This window comes from Phyllostomus hastatus, unplaced genomic scaffold, assembly GCF_019186645.2.
Source record: "Phyllostomus hastatus isolate PE091 unplaced genomic scaffold, TTU_PhHast_1.1 phas_contig_147, whole genome shotgun sequence".
In the NCBI taxonomy this organism is placed as follows: Eukaryota; Metazoa; Chordata; class Mammalia; order Chiroptera; family Phyllostomidae; genus Phyllostomus; species Phyllostomus hastatus.
In genome coordinates, this window is record NW_025333603.1 from 710,935 (window position 1) to 737,189 (window position 26,255).

Genomic DNA, 26,255 nt, shown 5'->3' on the forward strand with positions numbered 1-26,255 from the left:
ATACAACAGGTGGTGGGGCAAACCAGTGCCCACCCAGCCCCATATCTAACCTACACACTAACATCAGAATAATCTGTTCAGAAGAAAAGGGAAAGGGAGCTACGATGTTTTCAGAAACTGTCTTTGATGGGGGACTTTGTGGTAGGCCCCCTCCAATACCCTATTCTTCCCTTAACAGATCATTAGAAATTTAGTATTATTACCTCTGTTTCCTCAATATGTATTTTCACATGAATCCAATGTTTCCTAAATGTACTTCTATTCTGAGCCACTCCTCATCTTGGATCAATAAATTTCTCACGAGCATTTACTGTGTCAGGAGGCATGGCACTAGTGACTTGGTAGATGTCCTCGCTAATCCCCCAACAACCACGGAGGGGTCCGCCACTTACAGCTGTGGTAACTGAGGTGGTAACTGTGTAGGCAGGTCACTTGCCCAACCTCCCAGAGCCAATGAAAAGCAGACTGGGACTGCAATCCTCTGCTCCTTCTACTACGTCACAGGATGACCATTAAACATGTTAACAATAGGCTCCTTCAGCAACATAATTCTACAAACAAAAAATCTGGTAAATTACACTGGACTTACTCTGCCTAAATCATTCCTGACTTTACAGACTTTGTCTTCTTCTCAACTTTCATTCCCCATATCCAATCAGTTACTGAGTCCTTTCTTAACCTCTCCACCCCATGGCCAGTTCAGCAGAATTCCAGCTACTCTGCTCTCAGCCCTGTCTGCAACAGATTTCATTGCTGCTCAGCCCCAAATCCAGATGGCCAAGGGACTGGTAATACATTTAGGCTGAATGATTTCTACCTGATTTCCCCACTCTCCCTAAACGCACCCCACACATAAATCATCGTATATGTACCTCCCACATGAACTCTGCTTCATTTGTCATCTCGGATGATAAAGATGTTCTAAACAATTTAAGATGATAAAGAGGGGGTTACGGGAGCCTCCAGGAGGAAACATGCCTAGTCTGAGAAGAAATTCTCATCATGTCTCCCTTGCATGTCAACTCTTCTTTTCCTGAAACATATTATTATTCCTTCTCTTCTAGCTCAGTGATCAGCACCACCAGCCACACTGATACGATAGCCAGAAAATCAGAGGTTATCAGTGATTCTCTGCACAGGTTATTCTCCGTTTGCCCCTTCCTCTACCACATATCCATCCTTGATCCTTCTCTGATGCTCTGTGTCCTGTGGACGATAGTCTGGATCTCCAAGGCTCTCTAATCATGTCTTCTGATTGACTTTGGCCAATGGCAAGCATTAGCAGAAGTCTCAAAGGAGCAAAGAGAGTAAGGTTGGGACTTGCTTCCTGTGGTGTGGCCTTGAGTCTGCTGTACCTCTCAAACTAAGGTTAATAGGCCCTCTCAAGGCAGCCTTCTTCACATGACTTCTCCCTTTCAGTCTGCAACCATTCCTCCCCTTGCCCCGTTAAGCATAGGAATATAACAAACCTGCTGTTACTAGCCACAGTGATTTAGGCTGTCCTCATCTTTCTAAATAGCTTCTTTATTGAAAATTATCCTAATATGAGGTTGTCTTATGTTTCCTTCTGATAAACTTCCTTCACTGTGTCTTTTCCAGGCCTCAAGTGGCAAAACAGATCCCATTATTACTGGTGCCCAGTTACCTCAAAATCCCTTCCTCACATCCTCAAGTAGTCCTTTCTTTACATTTTCTTTAAAAACTCCAGTTGAAGACTTCCACTTTAAGCTAAGATGTAGTAACAGGAACCATATTTATTCCTAACCCTCACCACCACCACCTAAAACAACTTTAAAAACAAACTCAAAATAGCAATTTAAAGGTTCTTAGGACATTGGAAATTGTTGAGGTCCACCCTGCCTGGTCTCAGGAAAACTGTAACCACCTGTAGCTAAGGCTAAGTAAAAAGACCTCAGAACCAGGAGACACTAAGGAGACAAAACTTATTTCCCTGGCATGAACACTGCCTGTTCTGTGTTGGCCTCCAATGCTTGATCAGTTAGCAAATGATGGGTAAGATTTCCCACAGGGGGAATCGCCTAAGACAGGCATGATCATATGGAGGCCTCAGGGAAGAGACTTGGGGCTGTGGAAATGAAGGAGTGATCGACATCGACCCCTGCCCCCTCGGCTTTATCAAAGCCTGAGTCCTTGTTCTTAGTTATGAGAAATCCAAGTCTCCTGGCTGCCTTTGTCTTCTCTGCCTGACTCAGGCCTGTGGAAATAACAGGGGCGGTGCAGTCCAGAACAGAGTCAGCGGACCCCCAGGGTAATCAGGCCTGAGACATAGAATATGAAAGATCCTGTGAGATCTGCTTGCTGAGGATGCTCTTTAATTAGAACATGAAGGCACAGTCAGGAAACAAAACTAGCCTTTTAGGTCCTGTAGTCTTTTTAAATGATAAAGCCCCTTTCAAAGTTAACTACTTGTTTTATCTTCCTGGTCAGACAGTAACTCAGAAAATGGATCAGTATGTTTAATAAAAGCCTGCTTGGGTGGGAGAATGAGGCGCCCTCCCCTAGGGAGGGTGGCCAAGACGCTCTCCACTAGAGAGAGTGGCCGTTTCATCCCTATTTCCCCACAGGACTTAGTTGTCCCTGTGTATGTTTTTCTCGTGTTTTGACGAGCATCCATGTTACAGGGTGCAGCCAAGAGGGGGGACCCCAAATGGGCAATTGAAATGGGGTCCAGAACTTAGGGTGTCCAGGAAATTTTGCGATGTCTTCACCCCTTCCCCCATGGGTGTGAGTTGGGGGAAGGGACACATGGAGCAAGAACATGCAGGGCTGTTTTGTACAGCAACAGCTTTGCAGCTAATCCATGGCATGGTCATTTGACATACCTATGGCCTTTGGCTGGTTGCTTAGATATGCTGAATAGCTGTGGCCATGCTCTGGGCCAGGGGGAATGGAGGTGATTTCCCCACTGGGACGTAGCTGTGGGGCAGGTCCCCCAAGTTGCAGCGCCTGTGTGGGAGCTTGGAGATGACTGGCTTCATAACATGGGGCCACACCTGCCCAGACTCATGATGGCAGCCCAGTAAAGCTGGAAGGATATGAGTTCTGGCATGTGAGGCCAATTGTGGGAGGAGTTGGAAGTGGGGCTGCAGAGGAAGATTGGTGCGGGGATTTAAACCCAGACACAGCCAGCCACTGAAGAGAGAACCATGCGGTTTTGGCTGAGTGAGGACTCCCGTGGCCCTGGAGGAGAGAAGACCACGAGCCTTTGCCAGAGTGGGGACCCCACAGCATTAGTAGGGGGGACCACCACCCGGCTTTAGCAGAGATCCTGGTGACACAGCTGAGGGTGCCGAGAACCGAGGAAGGTTTCCCAGCTGAGACGGATTACTGGGAAGAACTGGGGGCTGCCTGAGCCAAGGACTTCTATTTCCTTTCCTGAGATACCCCAGACTGGGCACAGGGGGAAGGAAGGACTGTGTGTGTTTGTGAGTGTTTTAAGGGACTTTAGGATTTTGATGAAGACATTAGGTCACCACTTTAAGTTTGTATAACATCAAATAAACATTTCCTTTCCTTTTCACGAATCTCTAGCATTGAGAGACATCTTTCCTATAGGCGGTGAAGATAACGAACCTGGGGCTTCCTTTCGGGTAATAGTATATCGTCCCAGGCCCCACCTTGTTGTTCTGTAACATCCGCAGCAGGGATGGATACTGCTGGCCAGTATCTGTCTCAGGAAATCAGGCAACAAAGCACAGTGATCCTAGAGAGACTGGGGGTGGGGTGGAGAGGTATTCTAAAACGGCTGTTCAAGCTTAATGCCTGGGACCCAACCCAAGACCCCCAGTATCCCTGGGTTGAAGAGACAGAGTAGCAATCTATGGAGAACAAAGAGGCTACATTACCTGAGGCAGAGTACAACAGAGGAGCAAGGTGTACAACGGGAGAATACCTGAGATCTGCAAAGAGTACTCCTCAAGTATTACCAAGACTGCCAATCACTGTATACATATGAGGAAACTCTCTGAGCCAGAAATACCCCCAAAGTATATTTGAACAATCAGTGGACTTCACAAAGGACCATGAATAGTGACAATTTACAACAACCAGACTGAAAACCTCATAATTCCCAGGGCAATGGGTAAAGAATGCAAGGATTTGGGGTTTGTTTGTTTTTTTACCTCAGTAGTGACGAAGAATTAGCTCCAGTCCCACCTAACAAAGCTTAAAACAAGAATCAAAAGGATCAAATTGTTTCTAGATAACTTATACTCAAGAATACTTACAGAAATGCAAAGTATCTAGTACCAAACAAGGTAAAATACACAACATCTGGTCTTCAATCAAAAATCACCAGGCATGCAAAGCAAGAAAAGACTAACAAAAATGAGAAAAATCAATGGACACTGGCCTAGAATTAGTGGCCTAGAATCAATGGACACATGTGTTAGAATTAGTAGACATTGCTATTAAAAACAGCTATCACAACTGGATTTCATGTGATCAAATAGCTAGAGAAAAGACTGCACTGAGTTCAGGCAGAAAATATTTAAAAAGACTCAAGTCAAAAATCTAGAAATGAAATCTAGAATATCTGGTATGAAAAACTGACTATGGGATTAGACAACAGAGAAAAAAAGATGAGTGACATTCAAGACATAGTAATAGAAACTATCCAAAATATAAGGAAGAGAAAAAAAGATTAAAAAAATAAACAGCATCAGTGAGCTATGGAAAAACTTCGTGTCCTAATACATATGAACTGGGAATCTCTGAAGGAGAGAAAGAAGGTGTCAGGAGAAATATTTGAAGACATAATGGGCATAAATTTTCCAGATGGTGAAACTCTAAACCCACAGATTCACAAGAATCAAGGAATATAAAGAAAACTAAGCTAAACCAAGAAACATCATAATCAAATCGTTCAAAAGCAATAACAAAGACAAAATCTTAAAAGCACCTGGGGGAGATACATGGGGAGGGACATTATTCACAAAAGAAAAAAAATGAAAACAATGCAAGCTAAGAGACAGAGGAAAAAGGTCTTTGAACAACTGAAAGAAAGAACTTTATATCTAAAATTATTTACTGTGTGAAAAAAACAACTCTTTCAAAGTTGAAGCTAAAATAAAGATTTTTTCCAGACAAAAGATTGAAAAGGTCATCTGGAGCAGAACTGCACAGTAAGAGGAAGTGAGGAAAATGCCCCATAGAAACCTGGGTCTACAAAATGTAATGAAGAGTGCAAGGGTAACATTGTGAGCGCATGAAAGAATTTCTAAAAATTATCTGACTGTCTTAAAAAGATAATTGACTGATTAAAACTAAAATAAGCATGCATCACAGGGTTTAAACATAAATAGAAATAAAATATGTAACATACAGCAACAGAAGCACAAAGGCTAGGATGTAAGAATTATAAATCTATTGTTGTACGGTTCTTAAATGAAATCCATGTGAAGTGCTGTAATTCCACTCAAGCATAGACTGTGATAAATTAAAGATGTATATACTATAAACCACAAAGCAACCACTAAAATGATACCAAAAACTAGTTATACCTAATTAACCAACACAAAAGAAAAAGTGAAATTATCAAAAAAATTAACCCAAAAGAAGGCAGAAAAAGGGAAAGAGACCAAAGACAAAAAGCCAGGGGGCGCGGGGAGGAGCAAGATGGTATATTTAACCATATCATATAAATAATTACATTAAATATCATCTAAACACCCAAAGGAAAGGCAGGAATTGTTAGGCCTTGCCTTGGCCTTGTTATCCAATCTAACTATAGGCTGCCTATAAGAAACTCACTTTCAATACAAGGATACAAATAGGTTAAAAAGGAGGAAAGAGATATAACATAAAACAGCAATCAAAAGAAAGCTGGAGCAGCTAAGTTATTATCATAGTAAGTACATTTTAGCGCACAAATATTACCAGGAAAAATGACTAAGTAGGTTTCAGAGCAAATAATATTATCAGAAATTATGAAATACTAAAGGGGATGATTCACCAAGAAAACCTAATCACCCTAAATACTAAAATGCACCTAATAACAGTATATCAGATACATAAAACCAAATCTGATAGAACTTCAAGGAGAAGTGCATATAGCCACAATTATCATGAGAGATTTCAATACCCCCTCTCAATTATTGACGGAATAAGTAGCAGTCAATAAAGTTGACCTTATAGGCATGTATTTATAAAAAGCACTCTAACTAATAAGAGAGGAAAACACATTCTTTTCAAGTGCACTTGGAACATTAATTGAGACAGACCACATTCTGGGCCATAAAACAGTCTTAAAAAGTTAAAAGGATTCAAGTCATAGGACGCACGTTCTGTGACCACATGGAATTAAATTATAAATCAATAACAGATATGTGGAAAGAGATGTGTGGAAAGTCCTCAAATATTTGGAAACTGAACAACAAACTTCTATATAACCCATGGATCAAAAATTTTTTAAAAACCTAAAAATATTTTTACAAAATAAAAAATAGCAAAAGTGGTAGGAATGAGCTGAAGCAGTACTTAGAAATTTATTATAGCAAATGCCTATATTAGGGGAGAAGTCTCTAACACATGGCATCATCACCCACCATAAGAAACTAGAAAGAGTAAAAGAAACCAAAGGAGGTGGAAGAAAGGAAATAATAAATTTCAGAGCAAAAACCAATACATTAAAAAAACAAAAACAATAGAGAAAATAAATGAAGCCAAAAGCTCGTTGAGAAGATCAATAAAATTGATACATGTCTGGCCAGAATTATCAGGAAAATAAAGAAAAAAAATCATAAATAACCAACATTAGAAATGAGGGAGATGAAATCACAACAGAGTCTACAGATATTAAAATGATAATAGGGGAATACTTTGAGCAACTTAGATGATATGTACAAATACCTTAACACACACAAACTATCAAACCTCATTCAAGAAGAAGCATAATCTGAATAGTCCTATATCATTAAAACAACTGACTTTCCCCTCCCCCAGAACAAAACTATTCCAGGCTCAGATGGCTTCACTGGTAAATTCTACAAAACATATAAAGAAGAAATAAATTAATTCTACACAAATGTTTCCAAAAAATTGAAGAGGAGGAAATGCCTCCCAACTCCTTCTATGAGACCAGAATTACCTTGATAATCAAAACTTAAGAAGACAATACAAGGAAAACTATAGATCAATATCCATTATTAGCAGAGATGCAAAAATTCTTAAAATTTTACCAATAGATCTATTACCAAGGATAATAGATCCTGACCCAATGGGATTTATCTCAGGAATACACTGTCAGTTTAATATGTGTAAATAAATAAATAAATGACAATATTGGGTTGGCCAAAAAGTTTGTTTAGTTTTTTCTGTACAATGGCTCTAGTAGTGCTTACTTGTCTCTAACTTCATTTGAAACAATTTTGTTAGATTGTATTGTGACAGCTGTCACATCAGCTGCACATTTTTAAAAAACCATAAAAATTGGTGAATTTTTATGCAGCCATTTTAATACTGAAGATGGAAGAAAATGTACATTTTTGGCACATTATGCTTTATTATTTCAAGAAAGATAAAAACACAACTGCAATGCAAAAAAAAAACAAACTAGACTTGTGCAGTATATGGAAAAGGTGCTGAGACTGATCAAACACATCAAAAGTTATTTGCAGAGTTTCCTGGTATTACTGACATTTTGGCCGAATAATTCTTTGCTGGGGACCGTCTCATGCATGGAAGATGTTTAGCAGCACCCCTGGCACCCACTAGAAGCCAATAGCAGGAGATAACTAACACACTCAAAATATCAAAATCAATAAAGTTATTGGTGAAAATAAAAAATATGTCTTTTATTTTGCAGAAAAAACTAAACAGACTTTTTGGCAAGCCCAATAATAATGCTTCTAACCAGTGCACTATAACAAGAAAAAAAATACAAGGCATCCTCACTGACAGCAAGAAGTAAAACTGTCCTTATTTACAGAGAACATGATTACCCACACAGAAAAATATGATACCATCTACGAAAAAGCTAAGAGAACTAGTAAGTAGTTTAGCAAGATGGTAGGATACATGATCAACACACATCTAGCGACAAGTAACTAAAAAGTGAATTTTTTTTTAAGATTTTATTTATTTATTTTTGGAGAGGGAAGGGAGAGAGATAGAGAGAGATAGAGAGAGAAAGAGAGAGAAACATCATTGTATGGTTGCTGGGGGTCATGGCCTGAAACTCAGGCATGTGCCCTGACTGGGAATTGAACCTGCGACACTTTGGTTCACAGCCCGCGCTCAATCCACTGAGCTACGCCAGCCAGTAGAAAGTGAAATTTTAACAGACGATATCATTTACATGAAAAAATAGATAAAATACCTACAGACAATCTGACAAACACGTGCAAGACTTGTCTACTGAAAGCTACCAAATGTAGCTGACATTAAGGAAGCCCTAAATAAATCAAGAGATATACTGTGTCCATGTCGGAAGAGTCAATATTTAACATGTCAATTTCCCCTCAAAATTAATGTATAGATTTAATAAAAGTCCAATTAAAATCTAAACAGACGTTTATTTTGAAATTGACAAAATGACTGTAAAATTAATGTGTAAATATAATAAACCACCATAACAACTTTAAAAATAAAACAAGGTTGAAGGACTTATATTACTTGACTTTAGTACTTATAAAACTATACTCATCAAGACTTTGTGATATTTGCATTAAAATAGACAAAAAGCTCCACAGAAGTGAATAAAACAACCAGAAATAGGCCCACATATATACATGGCAAATCTATTTTGATCAAAAGTGCAAAGGCAGTTTAATCCGGAAAGGATAGGCTTTTCAGCAAATGATGCTGGAACTGATATGCTAAATAAATAAATAAATAAATAAATAAATAAATAAATAAGCAAGCAAGCAAGCTGTTCCACATCTGGTGCTACAGATTAACTTAAAATGAATCATGGATTTAATGTAAAACTGAAAAAGAATAAAGCTTGAAAAAATAGGAGAAAATATTTGAGATTCAGGCTAGGCATAATGTCATAAATACAACACCAAAACCATCATCCATAAAAGAATAAACTGATAAAATAGACATCATCAAAATTACAAATTGATACACTAGACCTTATCAAAATTAACAACTCTGCTTTTCAAAAGACAGTTAAGAAAATGAAGACTCCAATGTGACAAAGTACTTATAACGAGAATATATAAGAAGCTTGAAATTATTAGTCATTAGGGAAATACACATTAAAACCACAAGACAGGACTCCACATTAGAATGGCTAAAATTAAAAAGTGAGGATACAGAGTGCTGGAGCAACTGGGAGTTTCACACATGGCTGAGGAGAAGGTAAAATGGCATAAATACTTTGAAACACAGGTGACTGTTTCTTAAAAAGTTAAACATACACCTCACACATGAACTAGCTATTCTACTCCCAGGTATTTAACAAGAGAAATGAAAGCATATGTCTGTGTATACAGTCATAGCAGCTTTACTTGCAGTAGCCAAAAAGCAACAAATAATCCCAATATCTACCAACAGGTAAATGGATAAACAAAGTGTAATATAATAACACAATGAAATACTATTCAGTAAAAAAATGGAATGAACCATGTATGTACATATAACATGGATGAATCTCAAGATGATTCACTAAAAGCCACCATACAAGATATACATTATATGACCCTACAGACAAAATCCTAAAAAATGTTCATCTATGGTGAAGAAAGTAGATCATTGGGTGCTTGGGGAGAGGGGTGGTACTAGGGAGGGAGAGCTCACCAAGGGGCAAAAGAAATCTTTGGGGGTATTAGAAATATTCTTCATCTTGACTATGATGATGGTTTCATGGGTATATACTTACATCAAAAGTTCTCAAATTAGATACTTTAAATGTGTAGTTTATTGTATGTCAATAAAGCTGTTTAAAAATACCCCAGTTAAGAATGCCCTCTTTCCCCCATGGTATCATGACTGCCACGTTCCTTCTTCATCCCCTACAGTCAATCAGTGACTAATTCCTGAGCATCCTATTCTCCCAGTCTCTCTCCATTTCATAACTATTATCCTAACCATTTTTCACCTGTATAATAGCCTCTCTCCAGCCTTCACCCTGCAGCCAGAATTAACTTTCTGAAACAGGAGAGATACATTTCATATTCTCTTAATGTGACTCACCCACCCAGCCTTCTTTCTGGTGATTATTACTTCACCCTTTCCTGATGAGCCATACTAATCAATGTGCAATATAGTTTTGCACATGCTCTTCCCAAATCAAATAAACACAAATCCTTGCCCCTTTGTCTCTCCCCAGCCCACTCACACAGAGGCTTCCATAACTCAGTGTGGTTATTATTTCCTCTAGGAAGTTTTCCCCAAAGCCCCACATAGGGCCATTTCCCCTTTCTTACCCCCTGGGCATCTTCTGCATAGCTTGCCACAGCACCAATCTCACTATCATATAATCTCCCTCATCAAACTAGATAGAAGCAGATTAGGTGAAAGCTTTCAAGCAAAGACCGTCTTGTCTTTCCCAGAGTCTACCACAGCGTCAGGGCTCACACGTGCCACAAGATTAGTGAACAAATGAACGAAGTGAAACATTGGTTAAATGACCTCCCCTTAGACCACCTGGGTTGATTCTATATCCCACCTTATAAAAATATGGGCAAGAGAAGGGTTAACTGATCTCTATAGTACATTCTGAGAAAATAATTATATCAAATCCCATGGGAAGCAGGGTGGTTCCCCCACTCTGGCTGGGAGTTTAAGGGCAAGATCCATGACCTCAAATTGTTTTCAAAACCAGCTGGTAATTGCCTGTGATTTGAACTAAGTGAAAGGTTAGGGAAAAGTAACCAGATTCTAGGAAAAGATACGGCCCACAGCAAAGATTAACACTGCTTGAAAGAAGGCTTAGTGTCCTCCTAGTAAACTTCATTTAATCTAAAAAGACACAGATCACGCTTGGGGTTATTCCCTTCTCCCAATACACATGTTTTGACATCCAAATCCAGCCATGGAGGCTCCCAACCTTTCTACCGCTCGAATCCGTTTCCAGGCCCTTCTCACCCTCTCTGGTCTATTTCCTCCAATCATCCTTAATAGCAATCCTCTGGACTCTCACTAGGAGGAGGTTCTCCTCAGCTGGTCCCTCCGAGCAAGGCGGTGGCCCTCACGCCAAGAGCCAAGCAGGGGACCTCATTAACAGGAGACTTCCAGAAGACTAAGAGGCAAGAGATACGGCTGGAAAAACGAGGTGGCAACTTCAAAAGTAAAAAAATCAGGATTACACATGGTGGTTTATGGGAATGTAAGGAAAAGCAAGCAAAACTATCATCTAAATAGCAGCCACATACTAAGAGATTTGTAATTCAAATGCATAATCGAGTCCTCCCTCCTGAACTCCCATTTTAAAAATTAACCAGACGATGATGGCTCCTTCATTTCTTGGTTAATGACTGATAATTTAATTTAGGGACAAAATTAGTTAAAACAGAAGTGGTTTAGTCAGAAATAGCCAATGATTAAGGAAATTCATTGTTTTGCATCATGTCGATCCCTTAAAAGAAGGAAAATTAACAAAAATGGGAAGATTCTTTCCCAGGGCTTTCCTACCCAGGATAACTGTAACCAAACAGCATTATACTATCTAAACGAAACTGCACCTCAAATTCACAAGCTGCTGAAAGCGTTTATAGATACAAGCAGCACAGGCCTTAAAGTACCTAAGGTAGCCAGATTTGAATTCAAAGGCTAAAAAAGTGCCTGGGAAACTGTCCTAAAATGCGGGAAGGTGGAGGGGAGGGGAAATGAACAGAGTTAACTGGACAGTGATAGCAAGGACCTCGGATTCCAGACATCTAATAAGCAGCCTTGGGGATGCAGTAAAGGCCGACCCTCCCGTAGGGTGACCGGATGCCTCACCCAAGAGAGGACACCGGGGACTCAACAACGCCTCGGGAACCAAGACCCGGCTGGAATGAGACTTAATCAGCCAGACCAGGAACAGGAAGAGGAGGCGGTGACCACAGGAAAAGGGAGGCAGGCTTCGGCCGGGTGTGCTCTCCGATTGGCTAACGTGCGCGCCGTGGGTCTGCAAAATCCCCTGGTGCACACGTGGGAATGAGAGGAGGATCACTTACTTGTCCAATCTGAAATTACATTTCAGTTAGCGGGCTCTGCAGGTTGCCGAGCGAAGCCGCACCGCAAAGGGACTGGGCGGTCCTAGGCTGCGGCTGAGGCCCCGCCCTGCGCCAGACCCCGCCCGCGGCTGGCCGCGGCCCCTGTAAAATACGCCCCGATTGGTCCTTTGAACCTAGCCCGGGATTGGCCCTTGCCAGTTCGCCCCCGCCTTGGGTCGGGTCCAGCTAGTAGGTGGTGCGGAGCACGACTTCGCTTGGGAGACTCTGGAGTCACTGTACTTTGAAAGGCACGCGTGGGGCTTTGTCTGCTCCAGCTGAGAATTTCCGACTCTGGGGTCTTGTTTCACGGTGCTCTCCTACGCAAACACATTTATAACTACTTCTCCATTTACTGAACACCCGGACTGTTGTGGGCGGATGTGAAAAAAGTGATAAAAATGTTTGTTGAATGCTTACTTTGTGCCAGGTTTTGTTCCTGATACTTTACATTAATTTACTCATCCTGCAGCCAACCCTCTGAAATGGTATCACTGTCTTTAAATCTACAAAGCAGCCCTGGCTGGTGTCATTTCAGTGGATTGAGTGCAGGCTGAGAACCAAAGGGTCACCAGTTCAATTCCCAGTCAGGGCACATGCCTGGGTTTCAGGCCAGGTCCGGGGGATGGGGGGGGGGATCACATGAGAGGCAACCACACATTGATGTTTCTCTCCCTCTCTTTCTCCTTCCCTTCCCCTCTCTCTAAAAATAAATAAATAAGACCTTTTAAAAAACATCTACAAAGCAGATGGGTCCCTGTGTTACAGAACAAACAAGGTGGGGGGGCTGGGATGATATACTATTATTGAAAGAAGTCCCCAGGTCCGTTATGTCGGCCGCCAGAGGAAAGACGTCTCTCAATGCCAGAGATTCGTGAAAAGGAAAGGAAATGTTTATTTAATGCTACACAAACTTAAAGTAGTGACCTAATGTCTATCAAAAATCCTAAAGTCCCTTTAAAACACCCGCTAACAGACACAGTCCTTCCTTCCTTCCCCCTTTGCCCAGCCCAGAGTACCGTATCTCAGGAAAGGAAATAGAACTCCATGGCTCAGGCAGTCCTCTGGTTATTCCCAGTTAGTACTCTGTCTTGACTAGGAGACCTCCCTGGGTTCCTGGCACCCTCAGCTGAGTCGCCGGGATCTCTGCTAAAACCAGGTGGTGGTTCCCCCTTCTAAAGCTGTGGGGGTCCCCACTATGGCAAAGGCTCGTGGCCCTCTCTCCCAGGGCCACCGGAGTCCCCACTCAGCCAAAACCGCGTGCTTCTCTCCTCAATGGCTGCAATGTCTGGGTTTAAATGCCCGCACCAATCTTCCTCTGCAGCCCCATTTCCGACTCCTCCTACACTCGGCCACGTTTTGCCCTCAATCTGCTGTCTTTTCCAGCTTTTCTGGTCGCCATCGTGGGTCTGGGCAGGTGTGACCCCATGTCACGGAGCCAATCTTCTCCGAGCTCCCACGCAGGTGCTGTAACTCGGGGGACCTGCCCCCCAGTCACATCTTGGGGGGAGGTCCTTTTCCATCCCCCTGGCCTTGAGCATGGCCATAGCTATTTAGCATATCTAAGTGACCAGCCAAAGGCTATAGGTATGTTAAATGACCATGCCATGGATTAGCTGCAAAGCTGCCCTGCATGTTCTTGCTCTGTGTGCCCCTTCCCCCAACTCACACCTGTGGGGGAAGGGGTGAAGACATCTTAAAATCTCCTGGACACCTTGAGTTCTGGACCCCATTTCAAATGCCCATTTGGGGTCCCCCCTCTTGGCTGCACCCTGTAATACCTGCCTTTGAAAAAGTTACAATCTGTGGGTTGTGGACACACCTACCTAATTTTATCCTCACAATCCTTGCTTTCCCAATAATCCAGATACCATTTGTCACTATTTTACAGATGCAGAGAGAAACATGTTTGGCCAGTCCTGAGACACACAGGTAGCTTGTAACCAGAGGGAGAATTCCAACCTCACCTCCTATCTGAGCTGTTTCCTTTTAAAAGGCTGGTTTCCAGGCTGATGAAATTCCAGATAAGGAAGATAGTTTAGCAAATCCCTTAGTCGAAGCCCTTTGTTTTCCAAGAAAAGTTAACTGGTGTGCAGTAAAGGGAAATGTCTTTCCAAGGACACACCAGATATGAGAAGTAAGCCCAGTTAGTGACGGTGATTTTAATGACCTGGCCTGCATGCCATGTGCATTAGAGTGACTGTCTGCTATCTTCACAACAAACCCAGAAGTCAGCAGACATTCTTATCTTTGTCTTAGAGGTGAGGGTACTGGCTCAGTGAGGCGGAGCTAGATGACTAGCTGCTTTTGCTAGGGGTTCTGGTTTGGGATCATTTTCTTTATTATACCCAGTGATTGTTTGCCATTCATTTCCAACAACTATCCAAAGCTCCAACTGTCTTTGGGAAGATGAGAGGTACTAGAATCTGGTTACTTAGCACCTGCGTGAGTCATAGTGTACAGTAGAAATAATAATATGAAGACCTCTTCATCTTATCTTTCCAGAGTATTTTGAAGAACAAATGAAGTAATAAATATGTAAATGTTTTGTAAAGTGTTAGATTATGAATACAGGTAAAACATGGTTTCCCCATCTTCCTCAGTGTACCCCAGAAATGGAATAAATTAAATATGCTGTTTGCCTCATGAACTATGGCACGAGGTCTCATCTTATCTAGATTTGAATGAATGCCAATTTATTGACTGGTCTTTATGGATGTCTCTGTTTCTAGGCTTTTCGTATTTGATTTTGGTGTGTTTCCTCTAATTTCTATACTATCATTAGTAGTAATAGCAACAACTACACAGTGGCCAGAATGCCAGCAGCCATACTGGACCAAGAGAGGACCTCAAAAATGAAAGGCACACCCAATAAAGTAATGGGGTGGAAGGGTTTGGGTTTCTCACACCTTACGACATCAGACCAACACCCACAAGCGACTTCCACATGAAAGAAATGGTCTGCTGTCTGAAAGGCACTTTTATTTTGTGTTTTCTATTACATGGGACCAAACCTAATCTAATACATATGCTTTACCTCATGGAAGTTGTACAGCCACTCTATGGTGAGAGGTGCAGAAACAGGACCAGAGAATATACACAACTGCTTCAAGTCATCCAGCTAAGTGACCAAAGTGAGATTCTGAAGCCAATTCTCATTCCCTTCAGTAAAGACCCACTGTGTATTATGAATGAATCATTCCATTTATTTATTCTAGAGGTGGCAAACTTTTTTTTTTGATAAAGGACCAAATAGTAAATATGTAAGACTTTGTGAGTCATATAATTTCTGTTGCAGCTATTTAACTCTGCTTTTATAATGCAAAAAACACCCATAGATAAGAGAAAATAAATGGGCCTGCCTACTTTTCAATAGAACTTTATTTACAAAAGTATGCAATGGGTCAATGTGAACCATTGGTCTTAGCTTGCCTACCCTTGGTTTATTCAGTTATGATATTCTATCGCAAAACTGCATTGGAAATACATTGTAGAAGGCAGAGGGATTGTGACAATGCAGGCATTCTCAGGCTGTTGACGAATAGAAAGGCCAGTGCATGACAGTGCAGTCTAAGAGAAAGGTCCCTAAACTGACAGTCATGAGATCTGGGCAATCAGTTCATATCTGCAGCTGAAACCAGCTCTATATCCTGGACTGTCCCAGTTGCCTCACTTTCCTTATATGTTAGAAACAAATAACAGTGCAAATATTATCCATGTTTTCTCATTTTTTATGGCTGCAGAGAGACTCATATAAAAGTATACATGTAATCATATTTCTGAAAGCTGTAAATGTTATCTAACTGTATTTACATTGCCTCACCTAGGGACTATATAGTTTCCACTGCACCCAGTTCTCTCTGCTGACCTCTGTCATGGAACTCATAGAATGTATGCATCAAGTGCCTAGTAATTATTAGTTTATCTGTTCTTCCCCTACTCTCCTCCCCACACTGCCAGAAAGGGTTATTGTGTTGCACTGGATTAGACGACTTTATCTTTGGAGTCTAGACATTCACTCAGGGTTACTGCCAGGCAGCCTGGGATCATGCAGAGTCATTTTCCACTTGGCACATCACAAGTCACACTAGTGAAGCAGCACATCAGATTTAAGCAAGACAGAAAGAGCTGGGTTGTGAAACCCTGGAACCAGCTGAACTGCAAGTTTGTGTAATTTTCTTCCCACTCAGAGATAGTTACGTGCAAAAACAGGAGGCAGACTGGAGACCTGATACCCTCTCTGATGACCTGTGGAGGCCCTGTGATTCTCTAACTACATTCTCAGAAGGCTTTCTCTGCTTCAGCAGCCTGCCCTCTCACCAGAGAAAAGACATAATTTCCCTGAGATTCTTGGAGTCATGGCACAGATATAGATATAATTATTCATTTATTCATGAGTTCATTTACTCATTTGTACATTTATGTGTTCATTCATTTAACAAAGACTTAATTGAGTGCCTATAGTTCTAGACACTAAAGATATGGTATTGAAAAGAGCAGAATTGTTCCTGTTCTCATGGAATTTACAGTCATGAAATAGACTTTCAATAAATAAGCACACAGATACAAAGTTGATTCAATTGCAAGCAGAAAGGAAAATATGATACTATGAGAGGGGGAATAGGATACTACATGATTTAGATTGAGGTCTAACTGAGATTGGTGATTTTGTGGAAACAGTTGCTTTGAATACATTGTTGCAGGTCTTCAACAGCCCTGTGAGGTGGATATTATCACAATCCTTGTACAGACAGGAAAACTGAGGCTTAGGGAGATCGGATGACTGGCCTACCACTGCACTGTTAGGAAGTTTGGAGCAGGCTGTGCTCTCTCCAGTGCTCCTCACTGCACAACACAAACCCAGAAGGTAAGACTTTTCCTGCCTCCCACCTGTGCTCATAATTTGACTCTTCCCACCTGAAAAACCTCTCCCTCCATCTTTCTCCTGTTGTATTCATATTCTGCTTTTAGTATCTATTGAGGACCTACTCCCTCCACAAAACCCTACCTTCTATCTGACGCTTCCATTCATCTCTTTTCTCCTGGACTCCTGCAACAATCATTCTCCATTACTCATATGGCACCAGACCTAAGGACCCTTGTAGAGTTAATTCTCTTCAACATGCTTGCCCTGGTGCCCTTGCTCATAGACCTGAGAGCAGCACAAGGCCATGAGAGCTGGATAAACCTATCTTCCTCTCCCAGTTCTACATGTTTGCTGGGTGACCTAGAGAAAGTTTCCTACCCTCTCTGCACTTTAGTTTCCTTGGAGAATAATATTTCTTTCTTAGAAATATCTTAAAACATGTGTGCCAGTGCTGAACAGATACTTAGTGGTCCATACTCCTTAGTCTTGTACCCAATTCCATTCCCTAGATTGGACATTTCTGGAGGGCAAGAAATGTGCCTTTTACTTTACAATCTCAGCAAATAACACAATGCTCTGTAATAGCAAGTATATAATTGGGACATGTGCAGTTATAGCAGTGACAGCCCTTACCTGCCTAATGGGTCCCTTACTATTAATCAAACTTTTCTCCTCTCTTCCTTCCTTCCTTCCTTCCTTCCTTCCTTCCTTCCTTCCTTCCTTCCTTCCTTCCTTCCTTCCTTCCTTCCTTCCTTCCTTCTCTCTCTCTCTCTTTCTTTCTCTCTTTCTTTCTTTCTTTTTCTTTCTTTCTTTCTTTCTTTCTTTCTTTCTTTCTTTCTTTCTTTCTTTCTTTCTTTCTTTCTTTCTTTCTTTCTTTCTTTTTCTTTCTCAATTCAGCCTCCTTTAAGCCTCCCTAAACTTGATCCTCTGGCAGGAACAGGTGCCACTGCATGTGCCCTCTAAGTCTTCCAAATCCACGCTGTCATCTCAGGAGGAAAGTAACAACTAGTTCACTGGACACCCAACAGATGGTCAGTAAGGGGAAAACACTGACTACAAGGGCCTCTGAACTCCCCCACCCTAACTGGCACCTAGAGCCATGTTCTATAAACAAAATAATTTATTTGCTCAACTCTCATCCCCAAAGGGTGCCAGTAGCTCCTTTCCAAAGATGGGGAAATGTTCCAACTTTATTACTTACCTGCTACTTCCTACTTGCCCTTTGTCTACCTGCCTGCCTACCTTCATCTCTGTACTCAACTGAATACTGAGTTTGCTAAGTGCTAAGTCAGAGTTAGATGCTCTATTAAAAGCACAGATGAGAGTGCTATGGGCACCCCAGGGCTGGTGAGAGGAAGAGGGGGGATGGAGTGCTAAGGGAAAGAAAAGACTGTGTTGACACTTACTCGGCACTGCGCGTGGCACCTCGTGTGCAGTGTCTCCCAACCACCCACATCAGGCAGGATGGATTACTGCTGAGGAAACAGAAGCTCACAACGATGGAGCAACATGCCCTAGGTCATCTTTCACAAGACACCACACGTCAAACTGCCAAACAGGGCATTTCTGCTGAGAAGATAAAGTGGGCAGAGATGCTCATGTTGGATATGAAGATCTCAGATGTTTGCAAGTCCTAGCAATCTTACTGGTTTCTACCTCTAATACCAGTTTTCTCTTCGAGGTTTAAGCTGCTCACCCACTCCCCAGTTTCAAGACCTCACTCACCATCTAACCTGGTTTGGCACTGTCTATCTCTTTCTTCCCCAACACCACCCAATCACAACTCCACAGCCTCTTGGCCATGAGTCATTTTAATAAAAGTGCAAACTATGCAATGAGCCATGACAACAATGTGCAACCCTAAACCCCAACAAGCATTCTTCTGTAACAAGGCAACAGGTGGGAGAAGAGAGTCCAGGGCCATGAGATGACAAGGCCAAAGGAAGGGGGAGACAGATGGCCTGCAGGAAATGCTTGCTCAAACCCCTGGAGCCTGTGCCATGTCTGGCCTTCAGTTGGAGGAACTGTGCCATGAACTTCTCTAGAAAAATACCATTTGGAAACCACTAGAGAACATTGGTTTGGGTAGTTTTCAGACTAGATCCTATGAGAAGGTGACTGCACAGCAAAGGAGAGGCTGAATGGACTTCCAGACCTTCCAAGTTGCCCTCCACCCCTGCCTAGTTGTTCTTTTCTCCAAGGCACCAGATGAGGGCTCTAACCAGAGCTAAACCCCAGTCCCTACATGGCTGGCCAAACTGTACCTCTGAGACTGCTCCTGCCCCACCGGACAGGGCAACTTTTCCTAATTTGCACAAAGGATAGAGTAACATAGTGGTAGCTTTATCCTTTCCCTAAACATATACACACATAGAGTCATGTGAACACACCCACAGACTCATACATAGTAGCTCAAGTACATACACAAAATGATACAAACACATATATAGACACATATACATGCTATATACAACACAGACACATACATACACACACAAACTTGTATCACATACCACATATAAACAGAGAGACACACAAACTAAACTACAATATAGTTCACAGAAATATACATGTGGCACAAATATAGCCACACAAAGATATAGACACACATTCAAGCTGCACAAATGCATGTGTACTCAAACACACACACACATATGCATGCAGTCTCACACTTATACATCACACATATAAAGAGACAAACACATAGACACACAGACAGTAGACACACAGGCATACAGGTCACAGAGATACACACACACAAACATACTTACACACAGACACACAGACAAATATACACACACATACGCACACATAATACATCTTTTTTTCAGTTGAAATCATTTTTAATATTTAAATACAAAAATGAGCATTGGCTTTTTTTTCTCTTAGACACATACAGGTCTAACAGCCAAAATGTGCAGAGCAAGTAAGCCCTGCTCTGCCCTCCAGAGAGCCCATGCTGTGGTTTAAGCTGCTGCCAGCCCTCCCTCTTTTCCAACACACACAGAAGGCCACAGTGGCTGCTTTCACACTACAGGCATAATGCATTTTGTATTTCATACTGTGTGCATGTCAAAACAGAGCAGTCGTTAATGGTCAGGGACACGTTTTCCCCAGTGGCATCAGTTCCTACCCACAATGAGAGACTGAGGAGATCTTCTGGTCAGGGGTAGTTTAGGGAAAGACGCGGGATGGTCAGAGCTGGAGTACCTGCCTGCCTTGCTGCACTTTGGTACCATAGTGAGGACAGAAGCAGTGAGTCCGGACAGCTTGGAGGGCACAGCTGCAAGTAGGGAGTCTCTCTATGAGACAACTCGGGGAAAATTCTCCCAACCAGGTTTAGATAGGCCAACGTGCCAAAGTTTTTAAAAAAATTATCAGTTCAAACACTATTGATGTTCAAGCTTTTCCACCAAGACAGGTCCAATATAGCAGTAACAATCTAGAACTTTCCAGGAAGTGAAGGGAGAGCCCCTGGCATTCCTCCTGACAGCCCTGTGGTAGGCCCTAGAAGTACCTGCCACTGCTGCAGTTGCTGCTGTTGCTCCATTTACAACTTACAACAGGAAGAAGCAGGATCATGAAGGAAGCTGCCCCAATCCACAAGGCTGTCCTCGAAAACCTGTACGTTGTTTCTGAGCCACAAAGAGGGAGAGATCAAAAGTGGCCCCAGCTGCAGACCCGATCTTCTCCAGAAACATCTCTGTCAGACCCCAGAGTATCTCCAACAGGGTCTTGTCTAGCTCTTCATTGTCTTCCTCTTCCAGCTCCTCCTCAGTCTTCCCAGTATCGCCTTTCAGAAGCGCTTAGTCTGGGGACAGGGGAGCCCAGGACCAGCGGCGATGGTGGCGGCCATGGCTGTAAGGGGACCTATACATACATCTTTAACCAGAACAGCTCTATCTTGTCAAATTTTACATTACACATTTTATTAAAACAGTTTAACAAATGGTCCACTATTGAAAGAAATTAATTTTTTTGAATGTTCATTTTTCATTTCTTAATTCCTGAATTGATTTCACCCTCAAGGAGGATCAATCCATTTGGTACAAAGATGGCCAGCAATTGCTCTAGCCTTATGATGTCCTGATGATGTCCTGGTGAGAAGAGGGTGAGTGTATATCTCCGTGCTCTTATTTCTTATAGAAATGCTGAAAAAAGCTTTGATTGGCTCAGTTTTCGTCAAATGCCCATCCCTAAGTATGGGTCAGAAAGAGGTGAGCTCACTTGAACCAGAAGCATTGGATAGTGAGGGTCAGGGATGATTTCCCAAAGAGACAGTAGACAGACAGGGAAATATATATTTCCTCCTGCCTTCTTCCAGAAAACCTAGTGCCACACTCATAGGACAGGCTCTGTGCTGGAGGCTACAGGCATAAGATTTAAAACAAAACAAAACAAAACAAAACAAAACATTCTTTTCCTCTAGAAACCCACTAGGAGCTTAGTGATGAAGATGGTATGTAAAATAAAACTTTGATAAAATAAACTTTATCAAAAGACACTGTTAAGCAAACAAATAGGCAAGCCACAGAGTAGTGAGAAATGATCATAAAACACATATCTGAGAAAAATTATAAAGAATGACTACAATGCAAATAATAAATAAACATACCAACTTTTTAAAAATTGGCAAAAAGCTTGAACAGACACTTCATAAAAGAAGACACATGAATGACCAATAAACCCATGAAATGATGCTCAACATCACTATTTATCAGAGAAATGGAAATCCAAACCAAATGAGATACCACCATATAGCATCTAGAATGGCTGAAGTTAAAAGGACAGACAACCTAATTGGAAATAATGTGGAGCAGCCAAACCATTTGGCTCGCCATATGCTGTTGTAAAATGGCACAGCCACTTTACAACAGCATATATCTACACTATGGCCCAGTAATTTACTCCTAGTTATTAATTCAAGAGAAATGAAAATATATATTCACAAAAAATATTTGAATGTGGACATTAATAGAAGCTTTATTATTAATAGTCCAAAACTGCAAACAATCCAAATGTCTGTTAACAAGAGAATGGATAAACAAACTATAGTATACTCATTCATACAATGGAATTTGAGTCATAAAAAAATGATAAAGTGCTGACATACAATGACATAAATGAATTTCATAGAAAGTATGTCAAGTGAGAGATGGACTTGAAACGGTACATACTATATGACTGCATTTACGTGAAGTTCTAAACTAACCCATTGTCAAATAATTCATGATGAAAAAAATGTTCCTGAATTTGCCTGCAGAGTGGAGGGGTAGAAGGCAGGAGGAAGCCTGACTCTGAAAGGTCATGAGAAAACTTTCTGGAATGATGGAAATGTACAAAACCTTGATAGATGTGTGGGTTACATGAGCATATTCATTTGTTATTATGCATTGCATTACATGTAAATTTTACATCAAATGAAACAAATTATTAAAATATAGACCTGGCTGGGTATCTCATCTGGTTAGAGCATTGTTCTGACATGCCAAAGTTGTGGGTTTGAGCTCCAGTCAGGGCACATACAAGAAGCAACCAATAAATGCATAAATAAGTGGAACAACACAATGATCTCTCTCTCTCTCTCTCTCTCTCTCTCTCTCTCTCTCTCTCTCTCTCTCCTCCTGTAAAATAAATTTTAAAAATGTTTTAAATAAAAAAGCATTGAGTTGTGGTTGAGAGTGATGGGAGGTGATGAGAAGAATCAGGAATGACAGGATGTTAATAATTGTTGAAGCCAAGATGGACATAGAGGTTCATTAAACTATTCTGTTCATCCTTTATCTGTTTGAAATTTCCCATTAAAAAAGTTTTTAAATGCAAATCAATTCATATCTGACCATATGATCAGCTCCATGAGAGGAACAGGAGCTAAGTGTTTCAATTCAACAAAACCTGGAGCAGTTAGCTGCCTGAGGAGGCAGAGGTGGAAGCAGGAATGAGAGCGGCATTCAAAAAAGACAGGACATTTGATTTGGGACCCAAAGACCAAGAAAACAAGAGCAATTGGAAATATCCAAATAGATAGTGAGCAATTAGAGAACACTATGGAGCTTTTAGTAACAGGACAGAAGAGAATTGCCAACGATAGGTACTCTTTTGAAATAATGGAGCAGAGTGCTTAGGGCAAAGGAACTCAAGTCAGGTTATTGCAGTCAGAGCACCCTTAGAAGGTCTAAGTCACAACTCTTCTCCAAACTTCAGTTTTCTTACCTGTTAAGTTCGGGAATTCAACAAGTGTATACTAAGGTATCTTCAAATGCTTGAAAGTTTTCTACAGTGACAATCTAGTTGTGACAAGGCAAAGAATTAAATAAAAAGTAAGAATATCTAATTTCCCAAACTTTCCTACTGCCTTACTTTGTGTATTCTAAGAAGACTATTTTTATTTGACACTTAATACATAGAAAACAGGGCATGCCTCACAATCACCCGTGTCAGATGGCTGGACTCAAGTGACGCTGTAGTTGCATTGCCTGCCTGGAGATACTGAGTTATTACTTCTGGGCAAATGACTAGACAACCTCAGTCATTGATGTTTTAGTCAACAAACCACCCATGTACCTTTGGAAGAACAAATATGTGCTCTAGTTGTTGTCTGGAAAACTTCTATTTGCACCTTCTAATAGAATTAAAAAAACACAGCACTAGCACCAAAATTTGCAAATTGGTACCAGTGGCTTGACAAAAACTTCCCCAGACAGCAGCGTACGCTCTTTTAAGAGATGCTGCATCCCCCAAGTCTCTGGATGGCTCAGTTGATAATATTATGTAGAAAAACACATTAACATTTGACTCAAAAAGTGCTTCCAAAAGGATGAACCATTTTACATGTGAAGTCTCAGTAATGCCTTAACCAATGTAGTGTATCCCAAGGAGACAGTCTGCTTTGCCAGAAAAGTGTGGAATCAGAGACCTAGTTCTAATACTAAGTCTACAATTTAACAGTGGACAAAGAAGTTAATCTCAGTTTTCCGATCTGGGAAATGTAAATAACTATGCAAATAGGGTTTGTGAGGACCAAACAAAATAAAATATATATATAAAATAAATCACCTGCTAAAGGACTTGGAAAGTAAGGATGACTAATGAGGGCTGCTTTGCCTCCTCCCCTCTCCCCCTAGATCCGAGCTCCTCCAGCTTCTCTACCAGCTCAGATCCTGAGATGGTTTCAACTGAGCCACCACGAAAGTACAAAAGGAGCTCTTTCTGCAGACCATCCTGGCTTTGTTCTTTTCCCAGATTTATCTATTAGTGGTTGGACAGACCACAGAAACCTGTATTTTGCTTGCATTTTCTTTTTTTATACATACACAAGAGCAATTTGTGATTAAAAAATATATACTCATTTATCAATGGAAGTCTAAAAGAGATTTTGATTAAAATATAGCTAAATCATGTCTAATTACGTCTACACATTTTTCTTAGTATTCATAAGCTTTTTAAAAACTTGAAGTGATGAGGAAGCATTGTGTCTTAGCTTAACTGGCAATGCTTTTTCTAAGAGGTATGTAAATGAATAGTTCAGCTGGAGGAGTCCTAACTTCCATGAAATACGGTAGTGAAACCTGATGCCTCCCCCAGCACTTTCTTCCCGTTTCTCTAACCTTTTTTGAAACTGCAAATAAGGTATCATTTGTGAGGGCTTTCTATTTGTAAGAACAGTGCTGAAGCCTTCACAAACATCCTCTCAACTGATTGCACAACCACTTTATAGGAGATAACATTATCACACCTTTTTAATATTGCAGAGACTCAGAGGTCTCACCCGAGGTCACAAAGTTTGCATTGCTTCCTTTCTGAAACTAGAGGAGAATTACAAAACAAACTTCCCCCGGGCCCAGATGAACTTCCTAGAATCCATCAGTGAACAACGTGTAAAGACCTGTGAGTTAGGAAGGCACTGCAACACTGTCTCACATAGACTTCAGGGAAGGATGGCAGCTGGCCGCAGCACAAGAATAAGCTTCGGAATCAGAGAGAACCAAGTTTTAATCTCAACTCTACCACTTATTGGTTGTATGATTTTGAGCAAACTATTTAAGTTCTCAGATCCTTAGTTTCTTCCTCTGTAAAATGGAGCAGATATTACCTACCTCCAAGAGTTGTGTGAGGGTGAAATAAGTTTTCTCAATCATTCATTTATTCAGCAAATACCTACAGAGTGCTAAGCTTCCTATGTAATGTAAAATGAATACTATACAAATGCCCCTAGCAGAGTACCAGGTACCTAGCAGACACTCTGGAGAAAGTTCTTGTTTTGTTTTTATTTTTCTGGACTTATTTTCCCTTTTTATTAGCACCTCAGTTTCCTTTTGGGGAGTCCACTCCACCCCCAGTCTATGGTTCTGCCATCAGATGCCCTGCTCTTCCCTGGTCTGGGGGTAAGCGTGTGGACCAAGCTAGGTCATGGACACACATTCTCCGAGATTTTAATCTATAGCACAGTGACAAAGAGACTGCAAATGGTAGGCATTACATTCTGTCTTTCCCAAAACTCTTCTGCCTGGGATCTAATCTTGGTTCCTGTTCATTTCCAAGCCTTATTCTCCAGCCATTCTTTCATTTTTGTTTGTTTGGAGGTCATGATATAATTCTAAATATTTCTTTTGGAATTCAAATCAAGTTATCCAGAAACAGTGTTTGTCACATGCAACCAAAGAAATCAGATGCCTGGTCAAGAAAAAAATAAAAAAGTTAACTCCTCCTTTTCATGTATGTATTACTGAGTTAGGAGAATAGAACAGGTGCAGAAAAGCATAATTAACGGTACATGGAAGAAGCACTGATTACTTACATTGGCTGCAAGGGAGGTGCTTGCTCTGGGATAGCCACGATATACACAGAGTCTGGCACCAGTACTGTCCCTCTTTTATTACAATCTTGTATTATAAAATTATAAGCATGTAATTCTGTAACATCATAATATCACACTCAAGTACACTGTATTTTACGTGAAATGTTCAAATTAAAACTATAAATTATTACACCCATATTATTACCTTACCAACCACACTCAAGCAGGCCTGACTTCTGCTGGACCCTGTGCATTGTCTCATCTGAAGCTCATAGAAACCTGTGGAGTAGGTATTATCTTCGACCCTGTGTGTTAGATGATGACATTGAAAGCTCAGAGAAGTGAAATAACTTGCTTACAGGACCAGCTTCATGATTTGCAGGGCTTAGTATGAAATAAAGACTCAGGGACCCATGCTGAGAAACTG

General features: G+C 41.1%; 1 protein-coding gene and 1 pseudogene across 3 annotated transcripts in view; both read right to left on the reverse strand.

The window, feature by feature from the left end:
* The window catches only part of FGGY (FGGY carbohydrate kinase domain containing), a 390,237-nt gene extending 378,001 nt beyond the window's left edge, over nucleotides 1-12,236 (reverse strand). For 2 of the 3 annotated variants that reach the window (XM_045857814.1, XM_045857788.1), the window contains exon 1: nucleotides 11,911-12,016. The gene's annotated coding sequence lies outside the window, so the exon portion shown is untranslated. Of the gene's footprint in view, nucleotides 1-11,910; nucleotides 12,017-12,128 lie in introns of those variants that run through there. The other variant, XM_045857796.1, reaches the window with a different exon arrangement.
* An 8,237-nt stretch (nucleotides 12,237-20,473) lies between these two features.
* Nucleotides 20,474-20,887, reverse strand: LOC123830542 (annotated as a pseudogene).
* Nucleotides 20,888-26,255: the final 5,368 nt, after the last annotated feature.